This window comes from Ranitomeya imitator, unplaced genomic scaffold (genome assembly GCF_032444005.1).
Source record: "Ranitomeya imitator isolate aRanImi1 unplaced genomic scaffold, aRanImi1.pri SCAFFOLD_176, whole genome shotgun sequence".
In the NCBI taxonomy this organism is placed as follows: Eukaryota; Metazoa; Chordata; class Amphibia; order Anura; family Dendrobatidae; genus Ranitomeya; species Ranitomeya imitator.
In genome coordinates, this window is record NW_027193273.1 from 1 (window position 1) to 23,832 (window position 23,832).

Below are 23,832 nucleotides of genomic sequence, written 5' to 3' on the forward strand. Positions count from 1 at the left end.
ATCTTAGCCAAAAGGCCGAGAAGCGATAGCCTGAAATGGTTTGCCACTCCAGACGCCCCATGGCCCACAACCAGGACTCACTGTGGAGAGAGCCCAAAAGATGATTGCCCAGGGGAAGACATTTTTTTTCTAAACTCTGGATGCCTTCTCAAATGGCAGTTCTGGTGTGTGTGGGGGCGTGTGGGGGGTGTGTGGGGGTGTGTGGGGGTGTGTTCAAGTTGGGCCCAACGCGTTTTTAAAAAATCTGCCTAACTCCGCCTAATCTGCATAACTCCGCCTGATCTGCATAACTCCGCCCATCTGAACACACCCTCCATCCCTTTGGCGCTCCAGAGTGCAACTATTAGTGCAAGTCTGCAAATTGCCCCTTTAAAAAAAAAAAAGACAATCCCCCTGCCATGTGGTCTGCTGCTGTTCCAGCAGCAGACTGAAGACGGCGCCATTTTTCTCTGCCTTAGATAAGTCCAGAGCCCATTGTGACACGTGAGAGTTCCGGAGTCAATGGCTGAAGGCCCCATTGTGACAGCAGCAGCAGGTGAAGGTTCCGTGCATAGATTCTATCTACTGCAGGCAGGCAGGCAGGCAGCAGCAGCAGCGCACCCAGTTGGTCAAAAGCATTAGAATACTACTCACACAGTACAAGACAAAATAGACAAGACTAGCACATTCAAGATCATCACAGACACCATTTTTCCTTCTTTATTGAAATACATATCATACACCACATAATTAAAAGTCAGTGGTCCACAAGAGGGAGCCAATGTTTTACAAAGGAATTTGTGCATGCGGTCACAAATGTAGTATGTATGGCCGAACTACTCGTAGGATACTTCAATTTAAACACTTCATGCTGACAGACAGCAGGCAGGGGCCTAATTTTGTAGATGGCACAATATATTAGCAACACTGTTACAAAGGCCTCATTCGGGCCTACATCTTAACACACCTGTTGCAACCAGCAAAGATTGCTTGATTGATTGATTGATTGATTGCATATTGGATGCAATCCAATGCTGAACATGCACAGGTGAAAGCAAGGCACAGGAAATGTTGCAAACGGTCCAGTGAAATTGAGCAAATTGCTACATTTGCCACCTGAAACGTGCTTCTTTGACCCTGAAAAGAATTCTCAGAAAGTGTTAAATGACAACTTGCTGGGCTGATTTCAATTCAATCTGTTTTTGGAAACCGGATCAGAGAAGGGGTGCACTGTTCCCGGAGATACTGCAATAACGGGTCAATGCGTGGAGTGGACAGAGCAAGCTCCATTTCCAGCTCCCTGTTCTAAAAATCCATTTAATATATGGTCCCCAAATAGGGGACGTATCAGATATTAAACTGATAAGAACAGATACTACACTTGATCTTAGCCAAAAGGCCGAGAAGCGATAGCCTGAAATGGTTTGCCACTCCAGACGCCCCATGGCCCACAACCAGGACTCACTGTGGAGAGAGCCCAAAAGATGATTGCCCAGGGGAAGACATTTTTTTTCTAAACTCTGGATGCCTTCTCAAATGGCAGTTCTGGTGTGTGTGGGGGCGTGTGGGGGGTGTGTGGGGGTGTGTGGGGGTGTGTTCAAGTTGGGCCCAACGCGTTTTTAAAAAATCTGCCTAACTCCGCCTAATCTGCATAACTCCGCCTGATCTGCATAACTCCGCCCATCTGAACACACCCTCCATCCCTTTGGCGCTCCAGAGTGCAACTATTAGTGCAAGTCTGCAAATTGCCCCTTTAAAAAAAAAAAAGACAATCCCCCTGCCATGTGGTCTGCTGCTGTTCCAGCAGCAGACTGAAGACGGCGCCATTTTTCTCTGCCTTAGATAAGTCCAGAGCCCATTGTGACACGTGAGAGTTCCGGAGTCAATGGCTGAAGGCCCCATTGTGACAGCAGCAGCAGGTGAAGGTTCCGTGCATAGATTCTATCTACTGCAGGCAGGCAGGCAGGCAGCAGCAGCAGCGCACCCAGTTGGTCAAAAGCATTAGAATACTACTCACACAGTACAAGACAAAATAGACAAGACTAGCACATTCAAGATCATCACAGACACCATTTTTCCTTCTTTATTGAAATACATATCATACACCACATAATTAAAAGTCAGTGGTCCACAAGAGGGAGCCAATGTTTTACAAAGGAATTTGTGCATGCGGTCACAAATGTAGTATGTATGGCCGAACTACTCGTAGGATACTTCAATTTAAACACTTCATGCTGACAGACAGCAGGCAGGGGCCTAATTTTGTAGATGGCACAATATATTAGCAACACTGTTACAAAGGCCTCATTCGGGCCTACATCTTAACACACCTGTTGCAACCAGCAAAGATTGCTTGATTGATTGATTGATTGATTGCATATTGGATGCAATCCAATGCTGAACATGCACAGGTGAAAGCAAGGCACAGGAAATGTTGCAAACGGTCCAGTGAAATTGAGCAAATTGCTACATTTGCCACCTGAAACGTGCTTCTTTGACCCTGAAAAGAATTCTCAGAAAGTGTTAAATGACAACTTGCTGGGCTGATTTCAATTCAATCTGTTTTTGGAAACCGGATCAGAGAAGGGGTGCACTGTTCCCGGAGATACTGCAATAACGGGTCAATGCGTGGAGTGGACAGAGCAAGCTCCATTTCCAGCTCCCTGTTCTAAAAATCCATTTAATATATGGTCCCCAAATAGGGGACGTATCAGATATTAAACTGATAAGAACAGATACTACACTTGATCTTAGCCAAAAGGCCGAGAAGCGATAGCCTGAAATGGTTTGCCACTCCAGACGCCCCATGGCCCACAACCAGGACTCACTGTGGAGAGAGCCCAAAAGATGATTGCCCAGGGGAAGACATTTTTTTTCTAAACTCTGGATGCCTTCTCAAATGGCAGTTCTGGTGTGTGTGGGGGCGTGTGGGGGGTGTGTGTGGGGGTGTGTGGGGGTGTGTTCAAGTTGGGCCCAACGCGTTTTTAAAAAATCTGCCTAACTCCGCCTAATCTGCATAACTCCGCCTGATCTGCATAACTCCGCCCATCTGAACACACCCTCCATCCCTTTGGCGCTCCAGAGTGCAACTATTAGTGCAAGTCTGCAAATTGCCCCTTTAAAAAAAAAAAAGACAATCCCCCTGCCATGTGGTCTGCTGCTGTTCCAGCAGCAGACTGAAGACGGCGCCATTTTTCTCTGCCTTAGATAAGTCCAGAGCCCATTGTGACACGTGAGAGTTCCGGAGTCAATGGCTGAAGGCCCCATTGTGACAGCAGCAGCAGGTGAAGGTTCCGTGCATAGATTCTATCTACTGCAGGCAGGCAGGCAGGCAGCAGCAGCAGCGCACCCAGTTGGTCAAAAGCATTAGAATACTACTCACACAGTACAAGACAAAATAGACAAGACTAGCACATTCAAGATCATCACAGACACCATTTTTCCTTCTTTATTGAAATACATATCATACACCACATAATTAAAAGTCAGTGGTCCACAAGAGGGAGCCAATGTTTTACAAAGGAATTTGTGCATGCGGTCACAAATGTAGTATGTATGGCCGAACTACTCGTAGGATACTTCAATTTAAACACTTCATGCTGACAGACAGCAGGCAGGGGCCTAATTTTGTAGATGGCACAATATATTAGCAACACTGTTACAAAGGCCTCATTCGGGCCTACATCTTAACACACCTGTTGCAACCAGCAAAGATTGCTTGATTGATTGATTGATTGATTGCATATTGGATGCAATCCAATGCTGAACATGCACAGGTGAAAGCAAGGCACAGGAAATGTTGCAAACGGTCCAGTGAAATTGAGCAAATTGCTACATTTGCCACCTGAAACGTGCTTCTTTGACCCTGAAAAGAATTCTCAGAAAGTGTTAAATGACAACTTGCTGGGCTGATTTCAATTCAATCTGTTTTTGGAAACCGGATCAGAGAAGGGGTGCACTGTTCCCGGAGATACTGCAATAACGGGTCAATGCGTGGAGTGGACAGAGCAAGCTCCATTTCCAGCTCCCTGTTCTAAAAATCCATTTAATATATGGTCCCCAAATAGGGGACGTATCAGATATTAAACTGATAAGAACAGATACTACACTTGATCTTAGCCAAAAGGCCGAGAAGCGATAGCCTGAAATGGTTTGCCACTCCAGACGCCCCATGGCCCACAACCAGGACTCACTGTGGAGAGAGCCCAAAAGATGATTGCCCAGGGGAAGACATTTTTTTTCTAAACTCTGGATGCCTTCTCAAATGGCAGTTCTGGTGTGTGTGGGGGCGTGTGGGGGGTGTGTGGGGGTGTGTGGGGGTGTGTTCAAGTTGGGCCCAACGCGTTTTTAAAAAATCTGCCTAACTCCGCCTAATCTGCATAACTCCGCCTGATCTGCATAACTCCGCCCATCTGAACACACCCTCCATCCCTTTGGCGCTCCAGAGTGCAACTATTAGTGCAAGTCTGCAAATTGCCCCTTTAAAAAAAAAAAAGACAATCCCCCTGCCATGTGGTCTGCTGCTGTTCCAGCAGCAGACTGAAGACGGCGCCATTTTTCTCTGCCTTAGATAAGTCCAGAGCCCATTGTGACACGTGAGAGTTCCGGAGTCAATGGCTGAAGGCCCCATTGTGACAGCAGCAGCAGGTGAAGGTTCCGTGCATAGATTCTATCTACTGCAGGCAGGCAGGCAGGCAGCAGCAGCAGCGCACCCAGTTGGTCAAAAGCATTAGAATACTACTCACACAGTACAAGACAAAATAGACAAGACTAGCACATTCAAGATCATCACAGACACCATTTTTCCTTCTTTATTGAAATACATATCATACACCACATAATTAAAAGTCAGTGGTCCACAAGAGGGAGCCAATGTTTTACAAAGGAATTTGTGCATGCGGTCACAAATGTAGTATGTATGGCCGAACTACTCGTAGGATACTTCAATTTAAACACTTCATGCTGACAGACAGCAGGCAGGGGCCTAATTTTGTAGATGGCACAATATATTAGCAACACTGTTACAAAGGCCTCATTCGGGCCTACATCTTAACACACCTGTTGCAACCAGCAAAGATTGCTTGATTGATTGATTGATTGATTGCATATTGGATGCAATCCAATGCTGAACATGCACAGGTGAAAGCAAGGCACAGGAAATGTTGCAAACGGTCCAGTGAAATTGAGCAAATTGCTACATTTGCCACCTGAAACGTGCTTCTTTGACCCTGAAAAGAATTCTCAGAAAGTGTTAAATGACAACTTGCTGGGCTGATTTCAATTCAATCTGTTTTTGGAAACCGGATCAGAGAAGGGGTGCACTGTTCCCGGAGATACTGCAATAACGGGTCAATGCGTGGAGTGGACAGAGCAAGCTCCATTTCCAGCTCCCTGTTCTAAAAATCCATTTAATATATGGTCCCCAAATAGGGGACGTATCAGATATTAAACTGATAAGAACAGATACTACACTTGATCTTAGCCAAAAGGCCGAGAAGCGATAGCCTGAAATGGTTTGCCACTCCAGACGCCCCATGGCCCACAACCAGGACTCACTGTGGAGAGAGCCCAAAAGATGATTGCCCAGGGGAAGACATTTTTTTTCTAAACTCTGGATGCCTTCTCAAATGGCAGTTCTGGTGTGTGTGGGGGCGTGTGGGGGGTGTGTGGGGGTGTGTGGGGGTGTGTTCAAGTTGGGCCCAACGCGTTTTTAAAAAATCTGCCTAACTCCGCCTAATCTGCATAACTCCGCCTGATCTGCATAACTCCGCCCATCTGAACACACCCTCCATCCCTTTGGCGCTCCAGAGTGCAACTATTAGTGCAAGTCTGCAAATTGCCCCTTTAAAAAAAAAAAAGACAATCCCCCTGCCATGTGGTCTGCTGCTGTTCCAGCAGCAGACTGAAGACGGCGCCATTTTTCTCTGCCTTAGATAAGTCCAGAGCCCATTGTGACACGTGAGAGTTCCGGAGTCAATGGCTGAAGGCCCCATTGTGACAGCAGCAGCAGGTGAAGGTTCCGTGCATAGATTCTATCTACTGCAGGCAGGCAGGCAGGCAGCAGCAGCAGCGCACCCAGTTGGTCAAAAGCATTAGAATACTACTCACACAGTACAAGACAAAATAGACAAGACTAGCACATTCAAGATCATCACAGACACCATTTTTCCTTCTTTATTGAAATACATATCATACACCACATAATTAAAAGTCAGTGGTCCACAAGAGGGAGCCAATGTTTTACAAAGGAATTTGTGCATGCGGTCACAAATGTAGTATGTATGGCCGAACTACTCGTAGGATACTTCAATTTAAACACTTCATGCTGACAGACAGCAGGCAGGGGCCTAATTTTGTAGATGGCACAATATATTAGCAACACTGTTACAAAGGCCTCATTCGGGCCTACATCTTAACACACCTGTTGCAACCAGCAAAGATTGCTTGATTGATTGATTGATTGATTGCATATTGGATGCAATCCAATGCTGAACATGCACAGGTGAAAGCAAGGCACAGGAAATGTTGCAAACGGTCCAGTGAAATTGAGCAAATTGCTACATTTGCCACCTGAAACGTGCTTCTTTGACCCTGAAAAGAATTCTCAGAAAGTGTTAAATGACAACTTGCTGGGCTGATTTCAATTCAATCTGTTTTTGGAAACCGGATCAGAGAAGGGGTGCACTGTTCCCGGAGATACTGCAATAACGGGTCAATGCGTGGAGTGGACAGAGCAAGCTCCATTTCCAGCTCCCTGTTCTAAAAATCCATTTAATATATGGTCCCCAAATAGGGGACGTATCAGATATTAAACTGATAAGAACAGATACTACACTTGATCTTAGCCAAAAGGCCGAGAAGCGATAGCCTGAAATGGTTTGCCACTCCAGACGCCCCATGGCCCACAACCAGGACTCACTGTGGAGAGAGCCCAAAAGATGATTGCCCAGGGGAAGACATTTTTTTTCTAAACTCTGGATGCCTTCTCAAATGGCAGTTCTGGTGTGTGTGGGGGCGTGTGGGGGGTGTGTGGGGGTGTGTGGGGGTGTGTTCAAGTTGGGCCCAACGCGTTTTTAAAAAATCTGCCTAACTCCGCCTAATCTGCATAACTCCGCCTGATCTGCATAACTCCGCCCATCTGAACACACCCTCCATCCCTTTGGCGCTCCAGAGTGCAACTATTAGTGCAAGTCTGCAAATTGCCCCTTTAAAAAAAAAAAAGACAATCCCCCTGCCATGTGGTCTGCTGCTGTTCCAGCAGCAGACTGAAGACGGCGCCATTTTTCTCTGCCTTAGATAAGTCCAGAGCCCATTGTGACACGTGAGAGTTCCGGAGTCAATGGCTGAAGGCCCCATTGTGACAGCAGCAGCAGGTGAAGGTTCCGTGCATAGATTCTATCTACTGCAGGCAGGCAGGCAGGCAGCAGCAGCAGCGCACCCAGTTGGTCAAAAGCATTAGAATACTACTCACACAGTACAAGACAAAATAGACAAGACTAGCACATTCAAGATCATCACAGACACCATTTTTCCTTCTTTATTGAAATACATATCATACACCACATAATTAAAAGTCAGTGGTCCACAAGAGGGAGCCAATGTTTTACAAAGGAATTTGTGCATGCGGTCACAAATGTAGTATGTATGGCCGAACTACTCGTAGGATACTTCAATTTAAACACTTCATGCTGACAGACAGCAGGCAGGGGCCTAATTTTGTAGATGGCACAATATATTAGCAACACTGTTACAAAGGCCTCATTCGGGCCTACATCTTAACACACCTGTTGCAACCAGCAAAGATTGCTTGATTGATTGATTGATTGATTGCATATTGGATGCAATCCAATGCTGAACATGCACAGGTGAAAGCAAGGCACAGGAAATGTTGCAAACGGTCCAGTGAAATTGAGCAAATTGCTACATTTGCCACCTGAAACGTGCTTCTTTGACCCTGAAAAGAATTCTCAGAAAGTGTTAAATGACAACTTGCTGGGCTGATTTCAATTCAATCTGTTTTTGGAAACCGGATCAGAGAAGGGGTGCACTGTTCCCGGAGATACTGCAATAACGGGTCAATGCGTGGAGTGGACAGAGCAAGCTCCATTTCCAGCTCCCTGTTCTAAAAATCCATTTAATATATGGTCCCCAAATAGGGGACGTATCAGATATTAAACTGATAAGAACAGATACTACACTTGATCTTAGCCAAAAGGCCGAGAAGCGATAGCCTGAAATGGTTTGCCACTCCAGACGCCCCATGGCCCACAACCAGGACTCACTGTGGAGAGAGCCCAAAAGATGATTGCCCAGGGGAAGACATTTTTTTTCTAAACTCTGGATGCCTTCTCAAATGGCAGTTCTGGTGTGTGTGGGGGCGTGTGGGGGGTGTGTGGGGGTGTGTGGGGGTGTGTTCAAGTTGGGCCCAACGCGTTTTTAAAAAATCTGCCTAACTCCGCCTAATCTGCATAACTCCGCCTGATCTGCATAACTCCGCCCATCTGAACACACCCTCCATCCCTTTGGCGCTCCAGAGTGCAACTATTAGTGCAAGTCTGCAAATTGCCCCTTTAAAAAAAAAAAAGACAATCCCCCTGCCATGTGGTCTGCTGCTGTTCCAGCAGCAGACTGAAGACGGCGCCATTTTTCTCTGCCTTAGATAAGTCCAGAGCCCATTGTGACACGTGAGAGTTCCGGAGTCAATGGCTGAAGGCCCCATTGTGACAGCAGCAGCAGGTGAAGGTTCCGTGCATAGATTCTATCTACTGCAGGCAGGCAGGCAGGCAGCAGCAGCAGCGCACCCAGTTGGTCAAAAGCATTAGAATACTACTCACACAGTACAAGACAAAATAGACAAGACTAGCACATTCAAGATCATCACAGACACCATTTTTCCTTCTTTATTGAAATACATATCATACACCACATAATTAAAAGTCAGTGGTCCACAAGAGGGAGCCAATGTTTTACAAAGGAATTTGTGCATGCGGTCACAAATGTAGTATGTATGGCCGAACTACTCGTAGGATACTTCAATTTAAACACTTCATGCTGACAGACAGCAGGCAGGGGCCTAATTTTGTAGATGGCACAATATATTAGCAACACTGTTACAAAGGCCTCATTCGGGCCTACATCTTAACACACCTGTTGCAACCAGCAAAGATTGCTTGATTGATTGATTGATTGATTGCATATTGGATGCAATCCAATGCTGAACATGCACAGGTGAAAGCAAGGCACAGGAAATGTTGCAAACGGTCCAGTGAAATTGAGCAAATTGCTACATTTGCCACCTGAAACGTGCTTCTTTGACCCTGAAAAGAATTCTCAGAAAGTGTTAAATGACAACTTGCTGGGCTGATTTCAATTCAATCTGTTTTTGGAAACCGGATCAGAGAAGGGGTGCACTGTTCCCGGAGATACTGCAATAACGGGTCAATGCGTGGAGTGGACAGAGCAAGCTCCATTTCCAGCTCCCTGTTCTAAAAATCCATTTAATATATGGTCCCCAAATAGGGGACGTATCAGATATTAAACTGATAAGAACAGATACTACACTTGATCTTAGCCAAAAGGCCGAGAAGCGATAGCCTGAAATGGTTTGCCACTCCAGACGCCCCATGGCCCACAACCAGGACTCACTGTGGAGAGAGCCCAAAAGATGATTGCCCAGGGGAAGACATTTTTTTTCTAAACTCTGGATGCCTTCTCAAATGGCAGTTCTGGTGTGTGTGGGGGCGTGTGGGGGGTGTGTGGGGGTGTGTGGGGGTGTGTTCAAGTTGGGCCCAACGCGTTTTTAAAAAATCTGCCTAACTCCGCCTAATCTGCATAACTCCGCCTGATCTGCATAACTCCGCCCATCTGAACACACCCTCCATCCCTTTGGCGCTCCAGAGTGCAACTATTAGTGCAAGTCTGCAAATTGCCCCTTTAAAAAAAAAAAAGACAATCCCCCTGCCATGTGGTCTGCTGCTGTTCCAGCAGCAGACTGAAGACGGCGCCATTTTTCTCTGCCTTAGATAAGTCCAGAGCCCATTGTGACACGTGAGAGTTCCGGAGTCAATGGCTGAAGGCCCCATTGTGACAGCAGCAGCAGGTGAAGGTTCCGTGCATAGATTCTATCTACTGCAGGCAGGCAGGCAGGCAGCAGCAGCAGCGCACCCAGTTGGTCAAAAGCATTAGAATACTACTCACACAGTACAAGACAAAATAGACAAGACTAGCACATTCAAGATCATCACAGACACCATTTTTCCTTCTTTATTGAAATACATATCATACACCACATAATTAAAAGTCAGTGGTCCACAAGAGGGAGCCAATGTTTTACAAAGGAATTTGTGCATGCGGTCACAAATGTAGTATGTATGGCCGAACTACTCGTAGGATACTTCAATTTAAACACTTCATGCTGACAGACAGCAGGCAGGGGCCTAATTTTGTAGATGGCACAATATATTAGCAACACTGTTACAAAGGCCTCATTCGGGCCTACATCTTAACACACCTGTTGCAACCAGCAAAGATTGCTTGATTGATTGATTGATTGATTGCATATTGGATGCAATCCAATGCTGAACATGCACAGGTGAAAGCAAGGCACAGGAAATGTTGCAAACGGTCCAGTGAAATTGAGCAAATTGCTACATTTGCCACCTGAAACGTGCTTCTTTGACCCTGAAAAGAATTCTCAGAAAGTGTTAAATGACAACTTGCTGGGCTGATTTCAATTCAATCTGTTTTTGGAAACCGGATCAGAGAAGGGGTGCACTGTTCCCGGAGATACTGCAATAACGGGTCAATGCGTGGAGTGGACAGAGCAAGCTCCATTTCCAGCTCCCTGTTCTAAAAATCCATTTAATATATGGTCCCCAAATAGGGGACGTATCAGATATTAAACTGATAAGAACAGATACTACACTTGATCTTAGCCAAAAGGCCGAGAAGCGATAGCCTGAAATGGTTTGCCACTCCAGACGCCCCATGGCCCACAACCAGGACTCACTGTGGAGAGAGCCCAAAAGATGATTGCCCAGGGGAAGACATTTTTTTTCTAAACTCTGGATGCCTTCTCAAATGGCAGTTCTGGTGTGTGTGGGGGCGTGTGGGGGGTGTGTGGGGGTGTGTGGGGGTGTGTTCAAGTTGGGCCCAACGCGTTTTTAAAAAATCTGCCTAACTCCGCCTAATCTGCATAACTCCGCCTGATCTGCATAACTCCGCCCATCTGAACACACCCTCCATCCCTTTGGCGCTCCAGAGTGCAACTATTAGTGCAAGTCTGCAAATTGCCCCTTTAAAAAAAAAAAAGACAATCCCCCTGCCATGTGGTCTGCTGCTGTTCCAGCAGCAGACTGAAGACGGCGCCATTTTTCTCTGCCTTAGATAAGTCCAGAGCCCATTGTGACACGTGAGAGTTCCGGAGTCAATGGCTGAAGGCCCCATTGTGACAGCAGCAGCAGGTGAAGGTTCCGTGCATAGATTCTATCTACTGCAGGCAGGCAGGCAGGCAGCAGCAGCAGCGCACCCAGTTGGTCAAAAGCATTAGAATACTACTCACACAGTACAAGACAAAATAGACAAGACTAGCACATTCAAGATCATCACAGACACCATTTTTCCTTCTTTATTGAAATACATATCATACACCACATAATTAAAAGTCAGTGGTCCACAAGAGGGAGCCAATGTTTTACAAAGGAATTTGTGCATGCGGTCACAAATGTAGTATGTATGGCCGAACTACTCGTAGGATACTTCAATTTAAACACTTCATGCTGACAGACAGCAGGCAGGGGCCTAATTTTGTAGATGGCACAATATATTAGCAACACTGTTACAAAGGCCTCATTCGGGCCTACATCTTAACACACCTGTTGCAACCAGCAAAGATTGCTTGATTGATTGATTGATTGATTGCATATTGGATGCAATCCAATGCTGAACATGCACAGGTGAAAGCAAGGCACAGGAAATGTTGCAAACGGTCCAGTGAAATTGAGCAAATTGCTACATTTGCCACCTGAAACGTGCTTCTTTGACCCTGAAAAGAATTCTCAGAAAGTGTTAAATGACAACTTGCTGGGCTGATTTCAATTCAATCTGTTTTTGGAAACCGGATCAGAGAAGGGGTGCACTGTTCCCGGAGATACTGCAATAACGGGTCAATGCGTGGAGTGGACAGAGCAAGCTCCATTTCCAGCTCCCTGTTCTAAAAATCCATTTAATATATGGTCCCCAAATAGGGGACGTATCAGATATTAAACTGATAAGAACAGATACTACACTTGATCTTAGCCAAAAGGCCGAGAAGCGATAGCCTGAAATGGTTTGCCACTCCAGACGCCCCATGGCCCACAACCAGGACTCACTGTGGAGAGAGCCCAAAAGATGATTGCCCAGGGGAAGACATTTTTTTTCTAAACTCTGGATGCCTTCTCAAATGGCAGTTCTGGTGTGTGTGGGGGCGTGTGGGGGGTGTGTGGGGGTGTGTGGGGGTGTGTTCAAGTTGGGCCCAACGCGTTTTTAAAAAATCTGCCTAACTCCGCCTAATCTGCATAACTCCGCCTGATCTGCATAACTCCGCCCATCTGAACACACCCTCCATCCCTTTGGCGCTCCAGAGTGCAACTATTAGTGCAAGTCTGCAAATTGCCCCTTTAAAAAAAAAAAAGACAATCCCCCTGCCATGTGGTCTGCTGCTGTTCCAGCAGCAGACTGAAGACGGCGCCATTTTTCTCTGCCTTAGATAAGTCCAGAGCCCATTGTGACACGTGAGAGTTCCGGAGTCAATGGCTGAAGGCCCCATTGTGACAGCAGCAGCAGGTGAAGGTTCCGTGCATAGATTCTATCTACTGCAGGCAGGCAGGCAGGCAGCAGCAGCAGCGCACCCAGTTGGTCAAAAGCATTAGAATACTACTCACACAGTACAAGACAAAATAGACAAGACTAGCACATTCAAGATCATCACAGACACCATTTTTCCTTCTTTATTGAAATACATATCATACACCACATAATTAAAAGTCAGTGGTCCACAAGAGGGAGCCAATGTTTTACAAAGGAATTTGTGCATGCGGTCACAAATGTAGTATGTATGGCCGAACTACTCGTAGGATACTTCAATTTAAACACTTCATGCTGACAGACAGCAGGCAGGGGCCTAATTTTGTAGATGGCACAATATATTAGCAACACTGTTACAAAGGCCTCATTCGGGCCTACATCTTAACACACCTGTTGCAACCAGCAAAGATTGCTTGATTGATTGATTGATTGATTGCATATTGGATGCAATCCAATGCTGAACATGCACAGGTGAAAGCAAGGCACAGGAAATGTTGCAAACGGTCCAGTGAAATTGAGCAAATTGCTACATTTGCCACCTGAAACGTGCTTCTTTGACCCTGAAAAGAATTCTCAGAAAGTGTTAAATGACAACTTGCTGGGCTGATTTCAATTCAATCTGTTTTTGGAAACCGGATCAGAGAAGGGGTGCACTGTTCCCGGAGATACTGCAATAACGGGTCAATGCGTGGAGTGGACAGAGCAAGCTCCATTTCCAGCTCCCTGTTCTAAAAATCCATTTAATATATGGTCCCCAAATAGGGGACGTATCAGATATTAAACTGATAAGAACAGATACTACACTTGATCTTAGCCAAAAGGCCGAGAAGCGATAGCCTGAAATGGTTTGCCACTCCAGACGCCCCATGGCCCACAACCAGGACTCACTGTGGAGAGAGCCCAAAAGATGATTGCCCAGGGGAAGACATTTTTTTTCTAAACTCTGGATGCCTTCTCAAATGGCAGTTCTGGTGTGTGTGGGGGCGTGTGGGGGGTGTGTGGGGGTGTGTGGGGGTGTGTTCAAGTTGGGCCCAACGCGTTTTTAAAAAATCTGCCTAACTCCGCCTAATCTGCATAACTCCGCCTGATCTGCATAACTCCGCCCATCTGAACACACCCTCCATCCCTTTGGCGCTCCAGAGTGCAACTATTAGTGCAAGTCTGCAAATTGCCCCTTTAAAAAAAAAAAAGACAATCCCCCTGCCATGTGGTCTGCTGCTGTTCCAGCAGCAGACTGAAGACGGCGCCATTTTTCTCTGCCTTAGATAAGTCCAGAGCCCATTGTGACACGTGAGAGTTCCGGAGTCAATGGCTGAAGGCCCCATTGTGACAGCAGCAGCAGGTGAAGGTTCCGTGCATAGATTCTATCTACTGCAGGCAGGCAGGCAGGCAGCAGCAGCAGCGCACCCAGTTGGTCAAAAGCATTAGAATACTACTCACACAGTACAAGACAAAATAGACAAGACTAGCACATTCAAGATCATCACAGACACCATTTTTCCTTCTTTATTGAAATACATATCATACACCACATAATTAAAAGTCAGTGGTCCACAAGAGGGAGCCAATGTTTTACAAAGGAATTTGTGCATGCGGTCACAAATGTAGTATGTATGGCCGAACTACTCGTAGGATACTTCAATTTAAACACTTCATGCTGACAGACAGCAGGCAGGGGCCTAATTTTGTAGATGGCACAATATATTAGCAACACTGTTACAAAGGCCTCATTCGGGCCTACATCTTAACACACCTGTTGCAACCAGCAAAGATTGCTTGATTGATTGATTGATTGATTGCATATTGGATGCAATCCAATGCTGAACATGCACAGGTGAAAGCAAGGCACAGGAAATGTTGCAAACGGTCCAGTGAAATTGAGCAAATTGCTACATTTGCCACCTGAAACGTGCTTCTTTGACCCTGAAAAGAATTCTCAGAAAGTGTTAAATGACAACTTGCTGGGCTGATTTCAATTCAATCTGTTTTTGGAAACCGGATCAGAGAAGGGGTGCACTGTTCCCGGAGATACTGCAATAACGGGTCAATGCGTGGAGTGGACAGAGCAAGCTCCATTTCCAGCTCCCTGTTCTAAAAATCCATTTAATATATGGTCCCCAAATAGGGGACGTATCAGATATTAAACTGATAAGAACAGATACTACACTTGATCTTAGCCAAAAGGCCGAGAAGCGATAGCCTGAAATGGTTTGCCACTCCAGACGCCCCATGGCCCACAACCAGGACTCACTGTGGAGAGAGCCCAAAAGATGATTGCCCAGGGGAAGACATTTTTTTTCTAAACTCTGGATGCCTTCTCAAATGGCAGTTCTGGTGTGTGTGGGGGCGTGTGGGGGGTGTGTGGGGGTGTGTGGGGGTGTGTTCAAGTTGGGCCCAACGCGTTTTTAAAAAATCTGCCTAACTCCGCCTAATCTGCATAACTCCGCCTGATCTGCATAACTCCGCCCATCTGAACACACCCTCCATCCCTTTGGCGCTCCAGAGTGCAACTATTAGTGCAAGTCTGCAAATTGCCCCTTTAAAAAAAAAAAAGACAATCCCCCTGCCATGTGGTCTGCTGCTGTTCCAGCAGCAGACTGAAGACGGCGCCATTTTTCTCTGCCTTAGATAAGTCCAGAGCCCATTGTGACACGTGAGAGTTCCGGAGTCAATGGCTGAAGGCCCCATTGTGACAGCAGCAGCAGGTGAAGGTTCCGTGCATAGATTCTATCTACTGCAGGCAGGCAGGCAGGCAGCAGCAGCAGCAGCGCACCCAGTTGGTCAAAAGCATTAGAATACTACTCACACAGTACAAGACAAAATAGACAAGACTAGCACATTCAAGATCATCACAGACACCATTTTTCCTTCTTTATTGAAATACATATCATACACCACATAATTAAAAGTCAGTGGTCCACAAGAGGGAGCCAATGTTTTACAAAGGAATTTGTGCATGCGGTCACAAATGTAGTATGTATGGCCGAACTACTCGTAGGATACTTCAATTTAAACACTTCATGCTGACAGACAGCAGGCAGGGGCCTAATTTTGTAGATGGCACAATATATTAGCAACACTGTTACAAAGGCCTCATTCGGGCCTACATCTTAACACACCTGTTGCAACCAGCAAAGATTGCTTGATTGATTGATTGATTGATTGCATATTGGATGCAATCCAATGCTGAACATGCACAGGTGAAAGCAAGGCACAGGAAATGTTGCAAACGGTCCAGTGAAATTGAGCAAATTGCTACATTTGCCACCTGAAACGTGCTTCTTTGACCCTGAAAAGAATTCTCAGAAAGTGTTAAATGACAACTTGCTGGGCTGATTTCAATTCAATCTGTTTTTGGAAACCGGATCAGAGAAGGGGTGCACTGTTCCCGGAGATACTGCAATAACGGGTCAATGCGTGGAGTGGACAGAGCAAGCTCCATTTCCAGCTCCCTGTTCTAAAAATCCATTTAATATATGGTCCCCAAATAGGGGACGTATCAGATATTAAACTGATAAGAACAGATACTACACTTGATCTTAGCCAAAAGGCCGAGAAGCGATAGCCTGAAATGGTTTGCCACTCCAGACGCCCCATGGCCCACAACCAGGACTCACTGTGGAGAGAGCCCAAAAGATGATTGCCCAGGGGAAGACATTTTTTTTCTAAACTCTGGATGCCTTCTCAAATGGCAGTTCTGGTGTGTGTGGGGGCGTGTGGGGGGTGTGTGGGGGTGTGTGGGGGTGTGTTCAAGTTGGGCCCAACGCGTTTTTAAAAAATCTGCCTAACTCCGCCTAATCTGCATAACTCCGCCTGATCTGCATAACTCCGCCCATCTGAACACACCCTCCATCCCTTTGGCGCTCCAGAGTGCAACTATTAGTGCAAGTCTGCAAATTGCCCCTTTAAAAAAAAAAAAGACAATCCCCCTGCCATGTGGTCTGCTGCTGTTCCAGCAGCAGACTGAAGACGGCGCCATTTTTCTCTGCCTTAGATAAGTCCAGAGCCCATTGTGACACGTGAGAGTTCCGGAGTCAATGGCTGAAGGCCCCATTGTGACAGCAGCAGCAGGTGAAGGTTCCGTGCATAGATTCTATCTACTGCAGGCAGGCAGGCAGGCAGCAGCAGCAGCGCACCCAGTTGGTCAAAAGCATTAGAATACTACTCACACAGTACAAGACAAAATAGACAAGACTAGCACATTCAAGATCATCACAGACACCATTTTTCCTTCTTTATTGAAATACATATCATACACCACATAATTAAAAGTCAGTGGTCCACAAGAGGGAGCCAATGTTTTACAAAGGAATTTGTGCATGCGGTCACAAATGTAGTATGTATGGCCGAACTACTCGTAGGATACTTCAATTTAAACACTTCATGCTGACAGACAGCAGGCAGGGGCCTAATTTTGTAGATGGCACAATATATTAGCAACACTGTTACAAAGGCCTCATTCGGGCCTACATCTTAACACACCTGTTGCAACCAGCAAAGATTGCTTGATTGATTGATTGATTGATTGCATATTGGATGCAATCCAATGCTGAACATGCACAGGTGAAAGCAAGGCACAGGAAATGTTGCAAACGGTCCAGTGAAATTGAGCAAATTGCTACATTTGCCACCTGAAACGTGCTTCTTTGACCCTGAAAAGAATTCTCAGAAAGTGTTAAATGACAACTTGCTGGGCTGATTTCAATTCAATCTGTTTTTGGAAACCGGATCAGAGAAGGGGTGCACTGTTCCCGGAGATACTGCAATAACGGGTCAATGCGTGGAGTGGACAGAGCAAGCTCCATTTCCAGCTCCCTGTTCTAAAAATCCATTTAATATATGGTCCCCAAATAGGGGACGTATCAGATATTAAACTGATAAGAACAGATACTACACTTGATCTTAGCCAAAAGGCCGAGAAGCGATAGCCTGAAATGGTTTGCCACTCCAGACGCCCCATGGCCCACAACCAGGACTCACTGTGGAGAGAGCCCAAAAGATGATTGCCCAGGGGAAGACATTTTTTTTCTAAACTCTGGATGCCTTCTCAAATGGCAGTTCTGGTGTGTGTGGGGGCGTGTGGGGGGTGTGTGGGGGTGTGTGGGGGTGTGTTCAAGTTGGGCCCAACGCGTTTTTAAAAAATCTGCCTAACTCCGCCTAATCTGCATAACTCCGCCTGATCTGCATAACTCCGCCCATCTGAACACACCCTCCATCCCTTTGGCGCTCCAGAGTGCAACTATTAGTGCAAGTCTGCAAATTGCCCCTTTAAAAAAAAAAAAGACAATCCCCCTGCCATGTGGTCTGCTGCTGTTCCAGCAGCAGACTGAAGACGGCGCCATTTTTCTCTGCCTTAGATAAGTCCAGAGCCCATTGTGACACGTGAGAGTTCCGGAGTCAATGGCTGAAGGCCCCATTGTGACAGCAGCAGCAGGTGAAGGTTCCGTGCATAGATTCTATCTACTGCAGGCAGGCAGGCAGGCAGCAGCAGCAGCGCACCCAGTTGGTCAAAAGCATTAGAATACTACTCACACAGTACAAGACAAAATAGACAAGACTAGCACATTCAAGATCATCACAGACACCATTTTTCCTTCTTTATTGAAATACATATCATACACCACATAATTAAAAGTCAGTGGTCCACAAGAGGGAGCCAATGTTTTACAAAGGAATTTGTGCATGCGGTCACAAATGTAGTATGTATGGCCGAACTACTCGTAGGATACTTCAATTTAAACACTTCATGCTGACAGACAGCAGGCAGGGGCCTAATTTTGTAGATGGCACAATATATTAGCAACACTGTTACAAAGGCCTCATTCGGGCCTACATCTTAACACACCTGTTGCAACCAGCAAAGATTGCTTGATTGATTGATTGATTGATTGCATATTGGATGCAATCCAATGCTGAACATGCACAGGTGAAAGCAAGGCACAGGAAATGTTGCAAACGGTCCAGTGAAATTGAGCAAATTGCTACATTTGCCACCTGAAACGTGCTTCTTTGACCCTGAAAAGAATTCTCAGAAAGTGTTAAATGACAACTTGCTGGGCTGATTTCAATTCAATCTGTTTTTGGAAACCGGATCAGAGAAGGGGTGCACTGTTCCCGGAGATACTGCAATAACGGGTCAATGCGTGGAGTGGACAGAGCAAGCTCCATTTCCAGCTCCCTGTTCTAAAAATCCATTTAATATATGGTCCCCAAATAGGGGACGTATCAGATATTAAACTGATAAGAACAGATACTACACTTGATCTTAGCCAAAAGGCCGAGAAGCGATAGCCTGAAATGGTTTGCCACTCCAGACGCCCCATGGCCCACAACCAGGACTCACTGTGGAGAGAGCCCAAAAGATGATTGCCCAGGGGAAGACATTTTTTTTCTAAACTCTGGATGCCTTCTCAAATGGCAGTTCTGGTGTGTGTGGGGGCGTGTGGGGGGTGTGTGGGGGTGTGTGGGGGTGTGTTCAAGTTGGGCCCAACGCGTTTTTAAAAAATCTGCCTAACTCCGCCTAATCTGCATAACTCCGCCTGATCTGCATAACTCCGCCCATCTGAACACACCCTCCATCCCTTTGGCGCTCCAGAGTGCAACTATTAGTGCAAGTCTGCAAATTGCCCCTTTAAAAAAAAAAAAGACAATCCCCCTGCCATGTGGTCTGCTGCTGTTCCAGCAGCAGACTGAAGACGGCGCCATTTTTCTCTGCCTTAGATAAGTCCAGAGCCCATTGTGACACGTGAGAGTTCCGGAGTCAATGGCTGAAGGCCCCATTGTGACAGCAGCAGCAGGTGAAGGTTCCGTGCATAGATTCTATCTACTGCAGGCAGGCAGGCAGGCAGCAGCAGCAGCGCACCCAGTTGGTCAAAAGCATTAGAATACTACTCACACAGTACAAGACAAAATAGACAAGACTAGCACATTCAAGATCATCACAGACACCATTTTTCCTTCTTTATTGAAATACATATCATACACCACATAATTAAAAGTCAGTGGTCCACAAGAGGGAGCCAATGTTTTACAAAGGAATTTGTGCATGCGGTCACAAATGTAGTATGTATGGCCGAACTACTCGTAGGATACTTCAATTTAAACACTTCATGCTGACAGACAGCAGGCAGGGGCCTAATTTTGTAGATGGCACAATATATTAGCAACACTGTTACAAAGGCCTCATTCGGGCCTACATCTTAACACACCTGTTGCAACCAGCAAAGATTGCTTGATTGATTGATTGATTGATTGCATATTGGATGCAATCCAATGCTGAACATGCACAGGTGAAAGCAAGGCACAGGAAATGTTGCAAACGGTCCAGTGAAATTGAGCAAATTGCTACATTTGCCACCTGAAACGTGCTTCTTTGACCCTGAAAAGAATTCTCAGAAAGTGTTAAATGACAACTTGCTGGGCTGATTTCAATTCAATCTGTTTTTGGAAACCGGATCAGAGAAGGGGTGCACTGTTCCCGGAGATACTGCAATAACGGGTCAATGCGTGGAGTGGACAGAGCAAGCTCCATTTCCAGCTCCCTGTTCTAAAAATCCATTTAATATATGGTCCCCAAATAGGGGACGTATCAGATATTAAACTGATAAGAACAGATACTACACTTGATCTTAGCCAAAAGGCCGAGAAGCGATAGCCTGAAATGGTTTGCCACTCCAGACGCCCCATGGCCCACAACCAGGACTCACTGTGGAGAGAGCCCAAAAGATGATTGCCCAGGGGAAGACATTTTTTTTCTAAACTCTGGATGCCTTCTCAAATGGCAGTTCTGGTGTGTGTGGGGGCGTGTGGGGGGTGTGTGGGGGTGTGTGGGGGTGTGTTCAAGTTGGGCCCAACGCGTTTTTAAAAAATCTGCCTAACTCCGCCTAATCTGCATAACTCCGCCTGATCTGCATAACTCCGCCCATCTGAACACACCCTCCATCCCTTTGGCGCTCCAGAGTGCAACTATTAGTGCAAGTCTGCAAATTGCCCCTTTAAAAAAAAAAAAGACAATCCCCCTGCCATGTGGTCTGCTGCTGTTCCAGCAGCAGACTGAAGACGGCGCCATTTTTCTCTGCCTTAGATAAGTCCAGAGCCCATTGTGACACGTGAGAGTTCCGGAGTCAATGGCTGAAGGCCCCATTGTGACAGCAGCAGCAGGTGAAGGTTCCGTGCATAGATTCTATCTACTGCAGGCAGGCAGGCAGGCAGCAGCAGCAGCGCACCCAGTTGGTCAAAAGCATTAGAATACTACTCACACAGTACAAGACAAAATAGACAAGACTAGCACATTCAAGATCATCACAGACACCATTTTTCCTTCTTTATTGAAATACATATCATACACCACATAATTAAAAGTCAGTGGTCCACAAGAGGGAGCCAATGTTTTACAAAGGAATTTGTGCATGCGGTCACAAATGTAGTATGTATGGCCGAACTACTCGTAGGATACTTCAATTTAAACACTTCATGCTGACAGACAGCAGGCAGGGGCCTAATTTTGTAGATGGCACAATATATTAGCAACACTGTTACAAAGGCCTCATTCGGGCCTACATCTTAACACACCTGTTGCAACCAGCAAAGATTGCTTGATTGATTGATTGATTGATTGCATATTGGATGCAATCCAATGCTGAACATGCACAGGTGAAAGCAAGGCACAGGAAATGTTGCAAACGGTCCAGTGAAATTGAGCAAATTGCTACATTTGCCACCTGAAACGTGCTTCTTTGACCCTGAAAAGAATTCTCAGAAAGTGTTAAATGACAACTTGCTGGGCTGATTTCAATTCAATCTGTTTTTGGAAACCGGATCAGAGAAGGGGTGCACTGTTCCCGGAGATACTGCAATAACGGGTCAATGCGTGGAGTGGACAGAGCAAGCTCCATTTCCAGCTCCCTGTTCTAAAAATCCATTTAATATATGGTCCCCAAATAGGGGACGTATCAGATATTAAACTGATAAGAACAGATACTACACTTGATCTTAGCCAAAAGGCCGAGAAGCGATAGCCTGAAATGGTTTGCCACTCCAGACGCCCCATGGCCCACAACCAGGACTCACTGTGGAGAGAGCCCAAAAGATGATTGCCCAGGGGAAGACATTTTTTTTCTAAACTCTGGATGCCTTCTCAAATGGCAGTTCTGGTGTGTGTGGGGGCGTGTGGGGGGTGTGTGGGGGTGTGTGGGGGTGTGTTCAAGTTGGGCCCAACGCGTTTTTAAAAAATCTGCCTAACTCCGCCTAATCTGCATAACTCCGCCTGATCTGCATAACTCCGCCCATCTGAACACACCCTCCATCCCTTTGGCGCTCCAGAGTGCAACTATTAGTGCAAGTCTGCAAATTGCCCCTTTAAAAAAAAAAAAGACAATCCCCCTGCCATGTGGTCTGCTGCTGTTCCAGCAGCAGACTGAAGACGGCGCCATTTTTCTCTGCCTTAGATAAGTCCAGAGCCCATTGTGACACGTGAGAGTTCCGGAGTCAATGGCTGAAGGCCCCATTGTGACAGCAGCAGCAGGTGAAGGTTCCGTGCATAGATTCTATCTACTGCAGGCAGGCAGGCAGGCAGCAGCAGCAGCGCACCCAGTTGGTCAAAAGCATTAGAATACTACTCACACAGTACAAGACAAAATAGACAAGACTAGCACATTCAAGATCATCACAGACACCATTTTTCCTTCTTTATTGAAATACATATCATACACCACATAATTAAAAGTCAGTGGTCCACAAGAGGGAGCCAATGTTTTACAAAGGAATTTGTGCATGCGGTCACAAATGTAGTATGTATGGCCGAACTACTCGTAGGATACTTCAATTTAAACACTTCATGCTGACAGACAGCAGGCAGGGGCCTAATTTTGTAGATGGCACAATATATTAGCAACACTGTTACAAAGGCCTCATTCGGGCCTACATCTTAACACACCTGTTGCAACCAGCAAAGATTGCTTGATTGATTGATTGATTGATTGCATATTGGATGCAATCCAATGCTGAACATGCACAGGTGAAAGCAAGGCACAGGAAATGTTGCAAACGGTCCAGTGAAATTGAGCAAATTGCTACATTTGCCACCTGAAACGTGCTTCTTTGACCCTGAAAAGAATTCTCAGAAAGTGTTAAATGACAACTTGCTGGGCTGATTTCAATTCAATCTGTTTTTGGAAACCGGATCAGAGAAGGGGTGCACTGTTCCCGGAGATACTGCAATAACGGGTCAATGCGTGGAGTGGACAGAGCAAGCTCCATTTCCAGCTCCCTGTTCTAAAAATCCATTTAATATATGGTCCCCAAATAGGGGACGTATCAGATATTAAACTGATAAGAACAGATACTACACTTGATCTTAGCCAAAAGGCCGAGAAGCGATAGCCTGAAATGGTTTGCCACTCCAGACGCCCCATGGCCCACAACCAGGACTCACTGTGGAGAGAGCCCAAAAGATGATTGCCCAGGGGAAGACATTTTTTTTCTAAACTCTGGATGCCTTCTCAAATGGCAGTTCTGGTGTGTGTGGGGGCGTGTGGGGGGTGTGTGGGGGTGTGTGGGGGTGTGTTCAAGTTGGGCCCAACGCGTTTTTAAAAAATCTGCCTAACTCCGCCTAATCTGCATAACTCCGCCTGATCTGCATAACTCCGCCCATCTGAACACACCCTCCATCCCTTTGGCGCTCCAGAGTGCAACTATTAGTGCAAGTCTGCAAATTGCCCCTTTAAAAAAAAAAAAGACAATCCCCCTGCCATGTGGTCTGCTGCTGTTCCAGCAGCAGACTGAAGACGGCGCCATTTTTCTCTGCCTTAGATAAGTCCAGAGCCCATTGTGACACGTGAGAGTTCCGGAGTCAATGGCTGAAGGCCCCATTGTGACAGCAGCAGCAGGTGAAGGTTCCGTGCATAGATTCTATCTACTGCAGGCAGGCAGGCAGGCAGCAGCAGCAGCGCACCCAGTTGGTCAAAAGCATTAGAATACTACTCACACAGTACAAGACAAAATAGACAA

General features: G+C 46.1%; 17 non-coding genes across 17 annotated transcripts; all 17 read right to left on the bottom strand.

The window, feature by feature from the left end:
- Window positions 1-1,199: 1,199 nt before the first annotated feature.
- Window positions 1,200-1,390, bottom strand: LOC138652974 (U2 spliceosomal RNA). The gene has a single exon (XR_011315667.1). It is a non-coding gene; the product is annotated as a U2 spliceosomal RNA (small nuclear RNA).
- Window positions 1,391-2,562: 1,172 nt separating this feature from the next.
- On the bottom strand, window positions 2,563-2,753 carry LOC138652986 (U2 spliceosomal RNA). Its single transcript, XR_011315678.1, has one exon. It is a non-coding gene; the product is annotated as a U2 spliceosomal RNA (small nuclear RNA).
- Window positions 2,754-3,927: 1,174 nt separating this feature from the next.
- Window positions 3,928-4,118, bottom strand: LOC138652997 (U2 spliceosomal RNA). The gene has a single exon (XR_011315689.1). It is a non-coding gene; the product is annotated as a U2 spliceosomal RNA (small nuclear RNA).
- Window positions 4,119-5,290: 1,172 nt separating this feature from the next.
- On the bottom strand, window positions 5,291-5,481 carry LOC138653005 (U2 spliceosomal RNA). The gene has a single exon (XR_011315696.1). It is a non-coding gene; the product is annotated as a U2 spliceosomal RNA (small nuclear RNA).
- Window positions 5,482-6,653: 1,172 nt separating this feature from the next.
- LOC138653006 (U2 spliceosomal RNA) lies at window positions 6,654-6,844 on the bottom strand. The gene has a single exon (XR_011315697.1). It is a non-coding gene; the product is annotated as a U2 spliceosomal RNA (small nuclear RNA).
- A 1,172-nt stretch (window positions 6,845-8,016) lies between these two features.
- On the bottom strand, window positions 8,017-8,207 carry LOC138652976 (U2 spliceosomal RNA). The gene has a single exon (XR_011315668.1). It is a non-coding gene; the product is annotated as a U2 spliceosomal RNA (small nuclear RNA).
- Window positions 8,208-9,379: 1,172 nt separating this feature from the next.
- On the bottom strand, window positions 9,380-9,570 carry LOC138652977 (U2 spliceosomal RNA). The gene has a single exon (XR_011315669.1). It is a non-coding gene; the product is annotated as a U2 spliceosomal RNA (small nuclear RNA).
- Window positions 9,571-10,742: 1,172 nt separating this feature from the next.
- LOC138652978 (U2 spliceosomal RNA) lies at window positions 10,743-10,933 on the bottom strand. Its single transcript, XR_011315670.1, has one exon. It is a non-coding gene; the product is annotated as a U2 spliceosomal RNA (small nuclear RNA).
- A 1,172-nt stretch (window positions 10,934-12,105) lies between these two features.
- Window positions 12,106-12,296, bottom strand: LOC138652979 (U2 spliceosomal RNA). Its single transcript, XR_011315671.1, has one exon. It is a non-coding gene; the product is annotated as a U2 spliceosomal RNA (small nuclear RNA).
- Window positions 12,297-13,468: 1,172 nt separating this feature from the next.
- On the bottom strand, window positions 13,469-13,659 carry LOC138652980 (U2 spliceosomal RNA). The gene has a single exon (XR_011315672.1). It is a non-coding gene; the product is annotated as a U2 spliceosomal RNA (small nuclear RNA).
- Window positions 13,660-14,831: 1,172 nt separating this feature from the next.
- LOC138652981 (U2 spliceosomal RNA) lies at window positions 14,832-15,022 on the bottom strand. The gene has a single exon (XR_011315673.1). It is a non-coding gene; the product is annotated as a U2 spliceosomal RNA (small nuclear RNA).
- A 1,175-nt stretch (window positions 15,023-16,197) lies between these two features.
- Window positions 16,198-16,388, bottom strand: LOC138652982 (U2 spliceosomal RNA). The gene has a single exon (XR_011315674.1). It is a non-coding gene; the product is annotated as a U2 spliceosomal RNA (small nuclear RNA).
- A 1,172-nt stretch (window positions 16,389-17,560) lies between these two features.
- Window positions 17,561-17,751, bottom strand: LOC138652983 (U2 spliceosomal RNA). Its single transcript, XR_011315675.1, has one exon. It is a non-coding gene; the product is annotated as a U2 spliceosomal RNA (small nuclear RNA).
- A 1,172-nt stretch (window positions 17,752-18,923) lies between these two features.
- On the bottom strand, window positions 18,924-19,114 carry LOC138652984 (U2 spliceosomal RNA). Its single transcript, XR_011315676.1, has one exon. It is a non-coding gene; the product is annotated as a U2 spliceosomal RNA (small nuclear RNA).
- A 1,172-nt stretch (window positions 19,115-20,286) lies between these two features.
- LOC138652985 (U2 spliceosomal RNA) lies at window positions 20,287-20,477 on the bottom strand. The gene has a single exon (XR_011315677.1). It is a non-coding gene; the product is annotated as a U2 spliceosomal RNA (small nuclear RNA).
- A 1,172-nt stretch (window positions 20,478-21,649) lies between these two features.
- Window positions 21,650-21,840, bottom strand: LOC138652987 (U2 spliceosomal RNA). Its single transcript, XR_011315679.1, has one exon. It is a non-coding gene; the product is annotated as a U2 spliceosomal RNA (small nuclear RNA).
- A 1,172-nt stretch (window positions 21,841-23,012) lies between these two features.
- On the bottom strand, window positions 23,013-23,203 carry LOC138652988 (U2 spliceosomal RNA). The gene has a single exon (XR_011315680.1). It is a non-coding gene; the product is annotated as a U2 spliceosomal RNA (small nuclear RNA).
- Window positions 23,204-23,832: the final 629 nt, after the last annotated feature.